At 39.8% G+C, this 16,001-nt stretch overlaps 1 long non-coding RNA gene across 1 annotated transcript; it reads left to right on the top strand.

Annotated features, from left to right (window-relative positions):
- Positions 1 to 13,734: 13,734 nt before the first annotated feature.
- Positions 13,735 to 15,277, top strand: LOC310995657. Its single transcript, XR_014595843.1, has 3 exons — positions 13,735 to 13,802; positions 14,271 to 14,340; positions 15,128 to 15,277. It is a non-coding gene; the product is annotated as an uncharacterized lncRNA (long non-coding RNA).
- Positions 15,278 to 16,001: the final 724 nt, after the last annotated feature.

The following is a 16,001-nucleotide window of genomic DNA, read 5'->3' as shown; positions in this document are numbered from 1 at the left end:
CGCAGTAGACTACGAACCTGCACAAAAAGTTACCTGTTTTCATTTAATACAAGAACATACTGTAAGGAAACACTTATTACTTAAAATGTGTATGTTTGAGCTGAGAAGTAGGCTACTGGTCTTATCTTATACTACTGTAGGAAGTCAATAAATTCAAAAGTAAACAGCCCAGGGCGTCTGTAGGGGTCAGATCTGGCTCCTATACAGCCAAACATTTTGACAACAAACATATCAAACATCCTACTTTTGATTTCTTTTTTTTTTTTTTTAGCTGTTAGAGGTATAAAAAACTGTGAATTAATAACTACTGAGTTTGGTAGTTTTCACACTGAACATTAGACAGAGAGAGAGTTGCCGAAGCAAAATGGCAGTAGAATTAATCGAAGAGGTCTCCAGATCGTGCAAAATGGGTAATTGAGATGCTGACTGTATAGTATTACATGAGATTAAGGGTAGAAATGGCCCCTACATTGGCCATTTAAGGGGAAAAATAATTGGCACATGCTTAACTATATGCTTTCACACATAGAAAGAAAAAAACATATAGCTCTATTTCCTGAATAGACATACACCCCCACCAGGGCTGCCGAAATGAGTAAATAATACAAAAATAGGCTTTCAATTATAATTTATCCCAACTAAAATATTCTAAATTGACTTTGAAGTACCTTCCTGGCTGATAGCTAGAGTATAACAAAATTACAGTGCTCACCTGGGCTCAGCGCTGTTTAATAGCTACATTGAAGTGCTTGTCAAACACATCAGCATTAACAGCTTGCGCTACTTCTCTTTTTCCCTAGGACAGAAGAACCCTATTATTACATGCCATGCCTCATGTCTGAGATATTTGCAAACTTTTAGTATGTAAAAGAGAGTCATATGGACAATTAAAGACACATTCAAGTCTTAACTTTACTCTAAAATTGATACAAAATGTACTGGGTTACACTGAGGTTCCTCAGATTGCAAACATGAAAAAAAGATTGAACTTAATTGACTGTTCTGAATGGGTGCATAAAGGCTAAGGTAAATGAGAGTAATTAGAGTTTATTTGATTCACTCACCAATATGTTCTTTAAATGGAGCACCGTGATAAACAGCTTACATCTACACTGCTTATGGTATTAGTTTCGGAGTATCAAAATCATATGAATTGTGAGCTTTTCCTTAAAGAACCCAACTAGCCACTTGAATACTATGTGAGGCAACACTACCACCATTACCAAAACACCAAATGAGTGAATACCATCTGGAAAGGTAGTGTTCTTCCCTCTAGTGAAGGTTCAAGAGACTTTTAGAAACAATGTCAAGGAGTATTGTAGCCGTTTTTGCAGCACATGGAAGCATGGCAACATAACCTATAGAAGAAATGCCGTATGCAAACAATTAGAAAAAATATTTTTTCTTTAACGTCTGTTGCAGGCCAGTCCCCTAAAGTTTGAATCAAATAGTTGTATATAAATCAATGTCTTCCCATACAATACTTCCTATGTAAAATATAACTGTTTTGTGGTTTCCATTTAGCAAAATTATATGAAAACTTATGTTTGACTAACCAAGAGAGGAGGAGATATAAATGAAAAGGTGTATCAATAAAAAAGTTATTCATGGAGACTATGTTAACGAAGACCCTATAAATTAACGGATGGATGGATTAATAGGTGGGATGGTTGAAACTAAGGATAGTAAAAGGGGAGCAGTTGAGGGAGAAAATGAAAGACAGGATTAGTCCCTGATGGGAACCACTGTGGTTTTCCCATCTGCTGTGCATCTTTTAACCTTGCGTGTCACAGCCAAAAATAGATTATGGAAGAAATAGATAGAAATGTTTCATGCATGTGGATGTACATAGTATAGCGAGGAAAGCAAAGAAAGGTTAGCAAGTGAGACTGTGGGAGAGAATATTTTGTGCATCCTCATGCAGTGGCACATGTATCTACTTGCACCCATACATACATATATTCAGTAAATTATTAATACTGGCATTGCATGTCTGTTATGTCTATGTACTGTAAGTGTGTTAGTGAGTCAGATTAATTTTCTGCAAATTTAGGTCCTGGTTAGTCCGTTCTTGTGCGTGTTCCTGCCTTTGCCTCATGAAGAGGTTAAGCACTGAGCATTAGGGCCTGGCGTTCTAATTACATTATAAGATGAGTAATGCTTGGCAGTGGCTGCTACAGTTCAACTTTACTGTTACTGCCATATGTCCTCATCATCCCTATCATCATTACAGCCGCCGTTCTCATCGAAACCATTATCACTTTCATAAATACAATGACATCACTGATGTTTTTGTCTCCTTGTCGTTGCAATCACCATCATAACCTCAAGTTGCTTCATTTGTCATAATTATAGTCACCCTCTTTTTAACCGTCACCTTCATGACCATCACCACCTTCATCTCTTCATCAACAATCTCATTGCGTGAATCATAATTGTTTGGCTTGTCAACATAAGTATCATTGTCATTCCATCATCATTACTGTCCATAAATGAGCACATTCCTAATATCACTGCCTTTTTTAATAATTATTATGCAATACACTCTCCTCTTCCTTCCTTTTTAAAACTTTCTTAGAACTTTCTTATTTAGAACCCATTTATCAGTGTGATCATTTGTGTGCTGAATTCAAATTTGGGTATCTTTGGAATTCCCTGCAAAGTGTTCACGAGCTTAATTTCTTGTTCACAGTTTTAGACAACATAAAACAGACTGGTGATTGGTTCCACTTAAATGCTGCGGCATAAGTCTTTGTAAAAATGCGCCTCATTGTCATGAATTGAATTTCATCCCTCACAACAGAGCCTTTCAGCAAGGTTTATTGTATTAAAATCGTTAACTGTTTTGGTTGCTGAAAACTGTATCTAGAGGAATTCGGGTTGATGTTTTAGTGGGGAAAAAAATGAACACTACCTGTAAACCAAATTTGACTCTGATTGATTACCAAACTCCAAGTAGCTACCTATGCTTTTTTTTTTAATTTAACCTTTGTTTAACCAGGCAGAATCAATTAAGAACAAATTCTTATTTACAATGATGGCCGGACAAGAGGCATAAGCTTGCTCATACATATTCATAATAATAATAATTAAAAAAAAGAAGTCTCAGCTCAGGTGACATGACTGAAAGATGAAGTGCAATTCATTTAAACTTTATAAACCGTGACAATTTCAGTGATTTGAGAGCAGAGAATGTGTGTTTCGGGTTCAAATTTAATTACAGTCATAGTGATTATTTTCTCAAAAACTAACCCCTTCCCTTGTAACATTTCCTACGGCCATGTCTACAATTTCCACTCTGCTTCTCTCGTAATTTACAAATGCCGCGTGGGCCGCTTGGAGAATTTAGCAACATGACGTGACAATTTTCCCTAAAACATGAAAAGCCACTAAGTTTCACAGAGAGCGTTATCCGCTATTAAAGATGTACAATTTCAGGGGAGAGCAGAAGGCTTTTGCATAGCTCATCCTCTCCCTGCAGTAAAACGGTGTTTTTATGAGTCTGATGAATATTTCAACTTTTGGGCCAATTACATGACTCTAAATGAGACGAAGCGTACTTCAGCCAAGCTAAAATATGCAGAAGCTGTGAAAGACAAGATGAGCAGTGCTAAACAAGTGGCATGTAACTGACGTAAACACCTCCAATACACAATATGTTGACTGACCTTTGATTGTGTTTCTCTGTTGCTTTGTCATAACGTCATGCACCAATGAATTGCTTGGATCACATTCATTTTTGGTATTTATACTAATTTAAGTGTCTCTATTTCTCTGTGGTTCTTCCAGCTTTACACCTGTTAGAGACTGAAAAGATCACACAACAAAAACTATGAGGACAGGGTAATTAACAGTTTACCAGCTGTTCAGATTACTCATCTGCATTCTCTACAATGAACGAAAAAACAACTCAACTATTCTTTCAAATTCTAATTTGCTATTTACTTTCTTACAGTTCAGTTTTGAAGCATTATTACTCATTAACTGCCACAATAATTAACAGCTCCTACACTTTTTATTAAGCAAATGGAAATATTTCCACAAACACCTGCCATCATATTTCTACAAACAGTCCTTGTCTCAGGTCAGAACAGCTTGCATTTTACACATGCTGTAGCTTATAATGGAGCAGGCAATAACTGATAATGATCTTACTGACACATAACTCAATGGAGTGCACAATAATAATTCAATAAAGCTATCACACAAAATAAAAAATACAACAACAATCCAATCAATTTATCACTTTTTCCTCCTTATCTCTTTGTTTAACTGTCACTTTTTCCTCTCTGTCTCACTTTTCTATGGTGCATTCACATCACACACACACACACACACACACACTGCAAAAGCAATATCATTTCACCGTTTCTGGGTCTGCGGCCCATGGGGTTCTTTGCTGACCCTACTGTCACTCATATCTGCAACAAACAGAAAAGAAACCTCAACAAAGCATCGAGTAAGCACTTTCTATTTTGCTGACCACAATGCCCCTCCACTAAGGCCAATCAGACTGGGATGAGTTACTGGATGTCATGGACGCACACAAACATGAACCACTGTGTGTGTATGTGTGTGTGTGTGGTTGTGTATGTGTGTGTGCCTGCCTGAGCAGAGGGATTTGCTCTATGTCAAGTCAAAAACAGATGCAGCATATTTGTGAGGACACGCACAGTAAAACTTATGCTTTCTCACTATATAATAAAGTTGTGATATTGGTTTTGTAGGCTTTTGGGGTTATACTGGATTTATTTTGTTGTGTTTGCAGGGTGGAGATATTAGCATAATCTGGGTCAAAGCGTATGAATGAGGATGTGGATGCATGTTTTACTGTTCTCCCCAAAGACTACAGCACAGCCCAGTTCATACATAATTCACTTGACTACAAGTGTCTCTAAGAAGAGATGGTGAGAAAGAGACAGAGATAGACAGACAGACAGACAGACAGGGAGAGAGAGTAGAGAAAAAGTGAGCCTAACCCTAGTCAAAGGGGAATTAACAAAAACTCAAAAATAAGTTAAGTTAAGTTAATTTATTTGGTCCTGCAAGTTTGGCAATAGCAAGTCTTCAAGACAGAAATGCAAATGTCTTGTCAACTGGGGGGCAAAATTAACGCCCATCTCACCTGTTCAATGGTCAGTTTTCATTAAGAAATAAGAGGAAACGTTAGTTCGCCTCATCACAAATTTCACACAGGGCCAAAACATGGGCCAAAAGGTGAGCCCTGTGTTGGTTAACAACCCAAAAACCACTTAATAAAGTCCAAGTTTAAACCAAGAATTTGGCAAATACAAGGGAGGATGAAGAAAAGATATCTCATTTAAATTTACTTTTGAAACATTAAAGCACTGAAATAATTAAAATAAAATCATCACTGTATTGGCCAGTCAGTGTTGTGAAGGTTGATGTTGTGTGCAAAAATCGAATCTACTGTATCTATTGTACATGTGTGCGTTTGTGTGCTTGTTAAGAATTGTAGTGTTTGCATGCAAAACCAATCCTTCCAACCAAGTAAATCCAGTCGTATGTGTGCACACAAATGAGTCAGAGGGGGAAGGTCTCCATGTGTACATCTGTGAGTCGGTAAATGAATAACGCAAAAAATCTGCTTTATTACAAAGCAAGGCAAAATGTCAGCAGGCCTTTTTTTCTGCACCCAGCTGCATTTCTTGGCCTTTTCTGACCAATATTAGATTTCTGCCTCCATTAAAAAGTAACTGTAGAGATTTTCCAAGTATCCTCTCTTTTCAGTTCCGGTGTCCCCCAGTCATTCAGGTCGTGTTAGTTAGAAAGAGGAGGGGGTTCTTAACTTTTATTAACAAGCTAGCTAAACAAACACATAAAGGTTTAAGTCGCTCCACTGTCACGTCTTATCTATGTGCAGCAGCACACAGGGAGTTATCGATAAAGCAGGGGCTTGTACCCATCTCTCTCTCTCTCTGGACGTGCATGTGAGAGAGCATGCACCACAGGGCAGCCCCGCCCCTCAGTGAGAGACAGAGCGGAGCAGCAGCGGACAGAGAAGTGGCTTGTCAACAACACACACAACACCGGTCCATGACACGGTATTACAAGGAAAGGCGGTAACCGTGGCGTTTTTATACCGCCGTTTTTTCCATCCTGATGCACAACAGGAATTTATTTATTAATTAACAAAACGGGCACTTTTTAATATACTAAGCAAAAGGGCAGGGGCTCAAGCACCCTTTGGGCCCTATGTGTGCACGTGCCTGAAAGTCATCACATATAAAATATTCTCAGTGGAGAAGGCGGCAGGGCAGTGATACCAGTATACACATCTGACCAGAACACAGTCAACATACACAGTAGAATCTAAGAGATTTATAGTGAGTGCCATTCAATAAATATGTGGGGTCTACAGGTCTTCAGTCCGCATGTGTGTGCGTTACTGGTCCATGCTACTGTGTTTGCATTTCTGTACTGCAGATTTTGCATATTGAATTATCATTATTTACTTAACTTAAAGCAGAAGTAAGCGATCCGGTCGTTTTGGCTAACTTCTTGTCAGCCGATGGAGTTAGCAGTCCCCGCCCTCGTCCCTACGTCACCACATTCACGCACATCCCTTGGCTGCACACAGTGGCCCTCATTTATCAAACTTGCGCAGGATCTGGTGTAGATTCTGGTGTAAATATCAGTGTACGGCAAGTGTCACGTGTGATTTACTAAAAGTGTGTACGCTGCTGATTTCGGCGTAGAACCGGCATGGTGGTGATAAATCCGGCGGCTGAAAACGAGCGTAATTTAAATGTCACGCCCCGATATATTCCTGCTTTAGAGGCGTCGCCCTGCCCCTTTTACGACATGGAGACACGGAAGACGGCCAAGAAGAGGGACTTTACCGACATTACCGCGTTGAACAGGGAGAGGGCGGCAACATTAAATATCTGGACATTGATAGATTTTGTGATTGATAAGCGTCATCCCGGTGGATGGAGGCTGCAGACGCACTTGTCACCGACCACGTCAGGAAACCCAGCGACCTCATGAAATGCTCCTGCAGTTTACTAAACACAAGTGATTGAGGAGAAATCATAGGCATATCACTGCTGCGAACGCGACCATGACACCGCTGGCATGGTTCGGCTGATGGAGGGATGTGAAACACCGGCTCGATCTCCCGCTGACAGGTCCCGGTGACGGGAAAAAAAAAAGAAAAGAAAAACACTCCGCCGCGGAGATCAGCTGCACCTGGACAGGTAGCGGAGCCCCGAGCCCCCCCCCCCCCCCAACCGAGGCTCCGGTGTCCGGCAGAGAGAGAGACTGAGGAGCCGTCCGGTCATGCTCTGGTGCAGGAGATGTTGGACGTTTGTGTGTGTGATCTACAATAACAGGTCTGTCTGTCATTGACTGTTTCTGTTTACACAGCTGATTAACGAGCATCTGTCACATCGTGGTTTTTAATTCATCTCAGTTGCCCAAAATAAAACTCGAGTTATATTTTCAACACGGACTTGGTTTTATCGTTTCTTTTTTTTTTTTTGGCTACTTTTTATCTTTTTATCAATATAAACAACAACAACATGTGGTCCACATCGCTGCGTTATTAGACTATATGGTTTAATAATCATTTTGACACAGCAGCACTCCTTCTTTCATGTTCTACGCTGGTTCCAAATGTGCGTACACCTGGTCAGAGCTGGCGTGGGATTTGTGCGTACCGTACGCTCACGCTCAGATTAATAAATGCCGATCCTTGCGGTGAATTTGGTGTACACCCATTTTTTTGGTGTACGCAAGTTTAATAAATGAGGGCCAGTGAGAGGACCGCCCCTTTATGCCGTTCTCTCTCCTCTTTGGATAAAGGTTGTAGGATACAAGGAAAGTTTTCTCCTCGGCTACAGCAGAGCAGAGTGACTGACAGACCCGTGTTTCAGACCAAACACTCTATATAGGCCAGTGATTGCCGTCGGAGGATATAACTATTTAAGACTTATATTAACACAAACATTCCGCTTACTTCTGCTTTAATGCAAGTGATTTAACATCCCTTACAGCAACCTTTTTTGTCTTCAAACAAAAAAAATTTAATATACTTAAAATAATAACTAACAAGTTATTTTATGCCTGTCCATATTGAAAACATCTTTCACCAAAGATTCACAACACAGGTTGAAAATATTGTGTGAACAACATGGATATTGCAACACGTTCTCACTCCCAGTGCGTCAACAGCCTGACGAACGGTCACTGTCCCGCATGCAATATTTTTTTTCGTAGGATGAGTCCGGGAAAGTCCCGCCTTCCCCGCCTCTGATTGGCTGGATGCATTCTCCTTCGATTGACGTCATCTCACAACAGTACTGTAGTAAACTAAAATACACACAACTGAAGCATGAAATGTAATCAGACGTCATGGCGTAGCGGTTTGCGTTTTCACCTGCGGTGTGGTGAATCCGAGTTCGATCCCCGCTGGTTTCACATTTAAAAAAAATTAGTTTTTAAATTTATATTCCAAGTTTACATTTTGAGTTTGAGAGAAGTGTAATTGTGCCATTGGTTAGGTTTAGGCAATGAAGAAAGGAGTTGGTTAAGTTTAGTAAAAAGACCAGGTAGAGGCTAGACAGACCAGATAAGTAGAGAGAGTCCAAATTTACATTTTGAGTTTGAGTGAGAAGTGTAATTGTGCCACTGGTTGGGTTTAGGCAATGAAGAAAGGAGTTGGTTAAGTTTAGTAAAAAGACCAGGTAGAGGCTAGACAGGCCAGATAAGTAGAGAGAGTCCAAGTAGATCCAGGCACTTATCACGCTTTGCCGACAGTCAGCCTGCGTTTCACAGCCGTTTCACAACCAAAACAAACAACCAATCAGGCGAGAGCCCTTCTAGCCAATCAGAGTCGAAAATGGAGCCCATCTAGCCAATCAGAGGCGGGAACGACGGGAAAGGCGGGACTTTCCCGGACTCATCCTACGAAAAAAAATATCGCGTCCCGCATCGTCACATGCCTGACTCATTAGGTGCCCGTTTTTCGTCAGGTTTTGACGCGCTCGGCTTTCAGTTGATTCCAATGCAATCCCCTTCGCAGCGATATGTGACGCTCAGAGCAAGTGATCCAGCCGACCCGGCGTGCGGCACTGAAAGACGCTGTTTTTTTTACTTTTCCTTAAAGCTTTATTGAACCTGATGCTGCTGTGTCTGACGTAGTTTACGGCAAGGACGTCCTTTCGGTTATCTATTTATTTATTTATTTAGTGATCATGGTGTTTGGTGCAGAATAATCAATAAATAAATAAATAAATTAGGTCGGAAGCTACGTCAGACCGGGGGGGAGGGGGGGTTGTGGATTCTACAGGTGAAGACCACTTCCGCATTCAAAAAGCTGCTCTGTTTAATCAATATTCTGAAGAAAGATCTGATTATTAGCCATAACGCTGTAACCATCCAAGGAAGACTGTGTAACAATATTATGTGCTTCTGCTGAGTCCAAAAGCCCTGTGTAATATCAACTTTATTTTAAGAAAACACGCTTTGTTTCCAATGTCATATCACGGAGAAGCACTAGCTACATTACCCATAATCCTCATATTTATCAGCGACGTGTCTAATTGGTTGAGCTTGCTGTTACCAGCAAATGAAAAAATAAAACAAATTGAGCTTATATTATTTTCTTAGTAACTAAAAGGTCTTAACATCTTTTTTGTTTTCAACATTGAATAAAAAAAACGGTGCTATATTGTTAAAGGGATAGTTCAACATTTTGGCAAATTGGCCCATTGCCATAATCGCTATAGTCATAGCAGTAGGTTCGTTACCTTTAATTGTCGGTGTAAGCTATTTTTAGAACGGAGGAGCGGAGCGGCAGGCTGCTCAGAGCTACACTATGGAGGCTAAAGGAATTTCTTGGTTTTCCTCATCAAACTCATCAAATACACAACCCAACAACTCCAAAAGGCTGTCGTGGACAAGTTGTGAGCTGCACAATCACCACGCTATGAGATAATAACAGAACGTTACGAGACGGAGTTGTTTTAGAGGTAAATACATGCAAAATCGCTGATGCGTGTTGCGTTCAGGGACAGTTTTTCAGCAAGCAGACTCGGTATTTACCCTGTATTTACCTCGAAAACGGCTCCGTTTCGTAACGTTCCATTATTATCTCATAGTGTTGTGAATGTGCAGGTCACAACTTGTCCACAAAAGCGTTTTGGAATTTGGGGATTTTGTATTTGATGAGTTTGATGAGGGAAACCAAGAAATTCCTTTAGCCTCCATAGCATAGCTCTGAGCAGCCTGCCGCTCCGCTCCTCCGTTCTAAAAATAGCTTACACCGACAAATAAAGTTAACGAACCTACTGCTATGACTATAGCGATTATGGCAATGGGCCAATTTGCCAAAATGTTGAACTATCCCTTTAAAATTCAACAATAAAGTGCATAAAAGTTGGCTTGACTTCTTTCTTTTTTTCATAATTTTCACCAGCATCTTTCTGGTCCACATCACATCACATTTATTGTAATTTTTAATTCAATGAGTGAAATTTAATTTTTTATCTGAAAAACATTATTATGAACTCAAGGGTCAGAGGTAACTGATTAGTGTTAAATTTAACCTTTTTGACCCTGTTTCCTTGAATAAATCACTAAGACTTTGATGCGGGAAGCTGAGATTTTGATTTGATTTTGTTCAGAGCACTAGGGACAAAGTTTCTGTAGAATTTCAGACCTGTCGGACGTCCAGAAGGGTCACAGCTGACCGTCCAGGCTCGTTTCTCGGCCTTCAAAGCCTAGATTTAGAAGCCTTTTGTCTAATAACGTCCACATCCTTGGGGTTATAAGGCTGAAAGTTTAATGTATTTGTCCGGGGCCTAAGGCCATCCACCGTGTGCAATTTCAAACCCGTGCGACCTTCACAAGTGTCAAAGGTCACTGATTTGTGACCTTTTTGACCCCGTTTCCTTGAATAAAACACCAAGACTTTGATGCGGGAAGCTGAGATTTTAAAATGTGGTCCAGAATGTCTAGTAGATTGTGTGTGCAAAGATTCAGAGCTCTGTGACATTCAGAAGGGTCACAAATAGCCAAAAAGCAATGCTCCTTTCTCTGACCTCTTATTAATAGAGAAATGTTTAAACAGCAATTCTTTAATAGCTTCCAGATGCTTTGGCCTATCAGGCTGAATTTTTAGCTAAAGGAGCTGGTGTACGATCAGGAAGTAGGGGAGCTGTGCATAAAGCCAATTGGTAAGTGTCAAAGGTCACAGGGGTCAAACATCAAAGTGAATCCAGCCATTCCTGCTTTTTCTCAACAAAACATACACGCTTTAAGTTATCATCATGAATAAATATGTTGTATATCAGAGAGTCCTCTATCAGAATATTTTGGTCCCGTTGCTCTAGGGGCCCCGGGGGGCCACTTGGCTTTCCCATGCTCCCACAGAGTTGGGTCTCGGGGTGATGGATAAGGGCCTCACCATGAGTCCACAGGCCAAGTTTCAAGTGATTTGGTCTGTTTCTATGGAAACAGCGGCCTCAAGGATACAGAGGAATGCGGCTGTTTGAAGCCCCGCCTCTCGAAAAGTAATGGCTCGATCAGGACCGAACACACATCTACGCGTTCGTCTTGGGCCCCCGAACCATGTATTAAAAAAATCAGAACTGTACGACTTTTGGAAATGTGTTTTGTCTATTTCGGCTTTTCTGACTAAGAGGGTCTCTCACGCTTTAAGTCTGACAGACTTTTTTTTAAAAAAGAAAGAAGTCAAGCCAACTTTTATGCACTTTATTGTTGAATTTTAACAATATAGCACCGTTTTTTTATTCAATGTTGAAAACAAAAAAGATGTTAAGACCTTTTAGTTACTAAGAAAATAATATAAGCTCAATTTGTTTTATTTTTTCATTTGCTGGTAACAGCAAGCTCAACCAATTAGACACGTCGCTGATAAATATGAGGATTATGGGTAATGTAGTGCTTCTCCGTGATATGACATTGGAAACAAAGCGTGTTTTCTTAAAATAAAGTTGATATTACACAGGGCTTTTGGACTCAGCAGAAGCACATAATATTGTTACACAGTCTTCCTTGGATGGTTACAGCGTTATGGCTAATAATCAGATCTTCCTTCAGAATATTGATTAAACAGAGCAGCTTTTTGAACGCGGAAGTGGTCTTTACCTGTAGAATCCACAACCCCCCCCCCCGGTCTGACGTAGCTTCCGACCTAATTTATTTATTTATTTATTGATTATTCTGAACCAAACACCATGATCACTAAATAAATAAATAAATAACCGAAAGGACGTCCTTGCCGTAAACTACGTCAGACACAGCAGCATCAGGTTCAATAAAGCTTTAAGGAAAAGTAAAAAAAAAAATTAAAAAAAAGTTTTCCTCTGCTCACAGCGTCTTTCAGTGCCGCACGCCGGGTCGGCTGGATCACTTGCTCTGAGTGTCACATATCGCTGCGAAGGGGACTGCATTGGAATCAACTGAAAGCCGAGCGCGTCAAAACCTGACGAAAAACGGGCATCTAATGAGTCAGACATGTGACGATGCGGGACAGTGACCGTTCGTCAGGCTGTTGACGCACTGGGAGTGAGAACGTGTTGGATATTGACATGAATTAAAGCTTCACTATTAATTATTATCAAAAATTAATTATTTGCTGCAAGGTGTCTAAGTCAAGTCAACACATCGTCCTCAACAGTGAAATATGATGAAAAGAGCATCAGTGTTTGGGGCTTTGGTGCCATCATTGAGGAGAAAATGAATTATTATTAAGGTATCATAAAGGGTGCAAGATCACTCTAAAAATGAAAACTTAAAGTTGTTGGCCTTACCATATTTTTTCAGCTAACTAAACAAAAAACATTGAGTTGTGTTGTAAACTAATCAACATTATTTATTTCAACTATCTTTTTCAAGTTTTTTGGCTAAAGTTGGTCTAACTTAATAACTTGAGTTAGCAAACCTCAAAACTGTGCATTTGAGGTCAGGACAAGTTCTAGAAGTTGAGACAACAAGAACTGGGGTCTCCAATGCATATCTGCAGGGGTTCCACCACAACGACACTGCTGCCATGTGCTGCCGACATCTCTTACACTTCTTACTCTCAAGGTGAGTATTTTGCTCAATATGGTACTAAAAGTCAGGGTTCACGTGTGCAGATTATACATTATTATATATTTATTGTCCCCCTCACGGCTAAAGAGAGTTGTAGATATTAATTGTTTACCAGTTAGCTCTGTTAGCTCTGTTAGCTCCGTTAGCTCTGTTAGCTCCGTTAGTGCGGCTACAGTGGAACTGGAGCTCATTTATTAAACACAATGAGCAGTGCTACAAATAACTGGTGTACTGCTTATGTGTGCCTCTGATGTTAAAGTTTAATGTTACTTTAGAGACTCATTTTTACAATTGGGTGTCATGTAAACATGAATATATGACATTAATTGTTGTTAATTGTCTTGGTGGACTGACAGGAGGAGACAGAGGTGCAGCCCATGGTCACAGAAATCCAGGAGAGATGGCCTGCCCTGTGTCTTAAGGAACAGGTAAGAAAATGTGTGTGAAAAAGTTGCTAACTATTTTATATCACAGAACTATTGCTTGCCTTATACAATGAGTAATTCAGCACCTTGCCAATAAAGGTATTCAGAAACTGACTACTTAAGAGAAAATCCATGTGAACTGGTTCGGTTGGATTATGTGTGCTGTTTTTTGTTTATTTCAGATTTGCAGCAAGTTCTAATGTGTAACCAAGGAACTGTTGTGGACATTTAGAGCAGCCGTGCCAGGAAAAGGGACAAGACAGGGAGAGACGCTTGGCTGTTCTTGATGAACAGGTGAATTCATGTTATAAATATCATGTATTTTTGATTATGGTTCAGGGTTACCTGAGCAAGCCCTTAAAGGGATAGTTCACCCAAAATTGAAATTTCTCTCCTCGTGTCGACTAAGGGCTGGGAGAAGTTTCAGAGTTATCCGTCGCTTCTCTGAGTTACAGGGGGTCTTGGCATAGCAGTGCATGTCCATATGACGGTTGCAAATGGATACCAACTGTCTTCGTAACAAAAAAGACACACCAAAAAACATCCAAATACCTCCATAGTGCTAATGTCCCTCTTGTATTGAAGCCCCGAAATGCGATATTGTCCTGAAAAAAATTTAATCCGTCTGTCCTCTTCCCGGTTCGTCCAAATTTGATGGATGCCACCCCAATATAAGACCTAAGTTTAAACTAGTCACAAATTAATCTCAGCTGCACTGTTTTTAACCAAATGTCCTATGGCTTTCCTTTGTCCAATTTCCAGACATCACAATGCATCAAAGCAGAGCATGTCTAGACCTCAGATTTCAGAGACACTTTTCCTGAAACGCCTGGTGAGTACAGAATGTCTGTTTTTATTTTTGGTCAACCATGAGTGCACATTAATTATCATGCACGTATAATTCTCTATGCCATATTGCTTTAGAATATAGAAAAGATGAAATATTCACACCTTGGATTGTAGCTCCCAAAAAACTGTATTAATCACCGACGTCCCATATATTTTTGCCTTCCACCTACAGTAGCGTAACCCAGCTGAGAGCCTCCATTCTCCCTGGAACAAGTTATAAGTAATTTATTTAACCAGCCATTTAATTTAAGGTTGAATATGGAGTTTTACCAGAATACCACAATCTATTGATCATTGTAGGCAACAACAACAGAAGAATAATTCCTGCAGTCCGTTGCCAGACCGTTGCTTAGTGTAGCACACTGTTGCTTGGGACGCCGCTCTGACCAGAGTAGCACAGAGAAAAAATATTTAGGATATTTCATTTCATTTATTAGTTTATTTCATAGGGACAGTGCACCACTAATCAACAGAGTTAAAAGAAAACTGTAAGTGGGCCAGAGTTAGCCAACAAGGCTAGTTACCTGATGTTTCATTTTTACCGCCATTGAACAGCTTCAGACTATTGTGATGTTAGATAATTGACTTGTAGCTTGTTACAGGGATGAATAGCAATTAGAATCACAGGCAAAAAAACTGTATAGCACAGTAACTGTACACTACAGGTTTACTCAGGCTGAGACACAAATTTAAAATTACACGCTGACATAGGTGTTTAGTTATCTTAACAGTGTTTATATTGAATTTGGTTGAATTTCTGCTTTTAACAGGACACCGATCCAGAAGACAGACAAACAAAAGGGTCCAAATGGGAGTGCTCACCGTGTTCGTGGATGATGGTGCACCGGCCTCGCTTCAAACTGTTAACAGCATTGCTGTGGTGTTGCTGTAGTGCTTTTTGACTGTGTTGTGGTTTGGACTCTTTTAACAAGTTTGGCCACACCAGTCTGCATCTTTTTGTTTGTGTGTGCAGTGTACTGTACTTGCACTATTGGTAGATAGATTTAATCATATTTGCTGGAATATTGCATTAAATGTTTAAATAAAGATGTTTTACTTAACTAGTATTATTTGTATTTGTATTATTTGTTGTTTTAGTTGCCACAACTTGAGAGTATTTATAAGTACAACTTGAATTTTTGAGTTTTGATGCATTTGAAAGGTAATTTATCTGAAACAAAAATAATAAGTTGAGACTACTAGATTATAAGTGTTTAAAAAACTCAAAATTTTAAGTTATCTTTAAGTTAATTTACAAGTTATCTCAACAAAAGATAATTTGTTGGCTTAACTTTATGTGGTTTTATTCAAAACTTGAGAGTTTTAGTTGGACTCAAAACGCAAAAATCTATTGCAGCCAGTTACCTAGAATTTTTGAGTTTTCACAGCCCTTTATTTTTTACGGTGATGTCAGGGTGAACATCCACCAACTGGAGCAGGTCAATGACCCTACAAGTACATCCACGACAAAATGACTAGACAAGAATGACTACATCATGGTTGTATGCCTCCTCCTTTGAAGAAATCCCGTCAAGGTGTTACAAAGATATCATGTTTATGAGAATGGGCAGGGTGGACAGACAGACAACTCAAAGACATAATGCCTCTGGCCCTGGCTGTCACCGATGCAGAGGCATATAAATC

The sequence above is a fragment of the Trachurus trachurus genome (assembly GCF_905171665.1).
Source record: "Trachurus trachurus genome assembly, chromosome: 13".
NCBI classification, from domain to species: domain Eukaryota; kingdom Metazoa; phylum Chordata; class Actinopteri; order Carangiformes; family Carangidae; genus Trachurus; species Trachurus trachurus.
The sequence above is the reverse complement of the archived record's forward strand: the minus strand, read 5'-3'. Positions and strand labels throughout refer to the sequence as shown.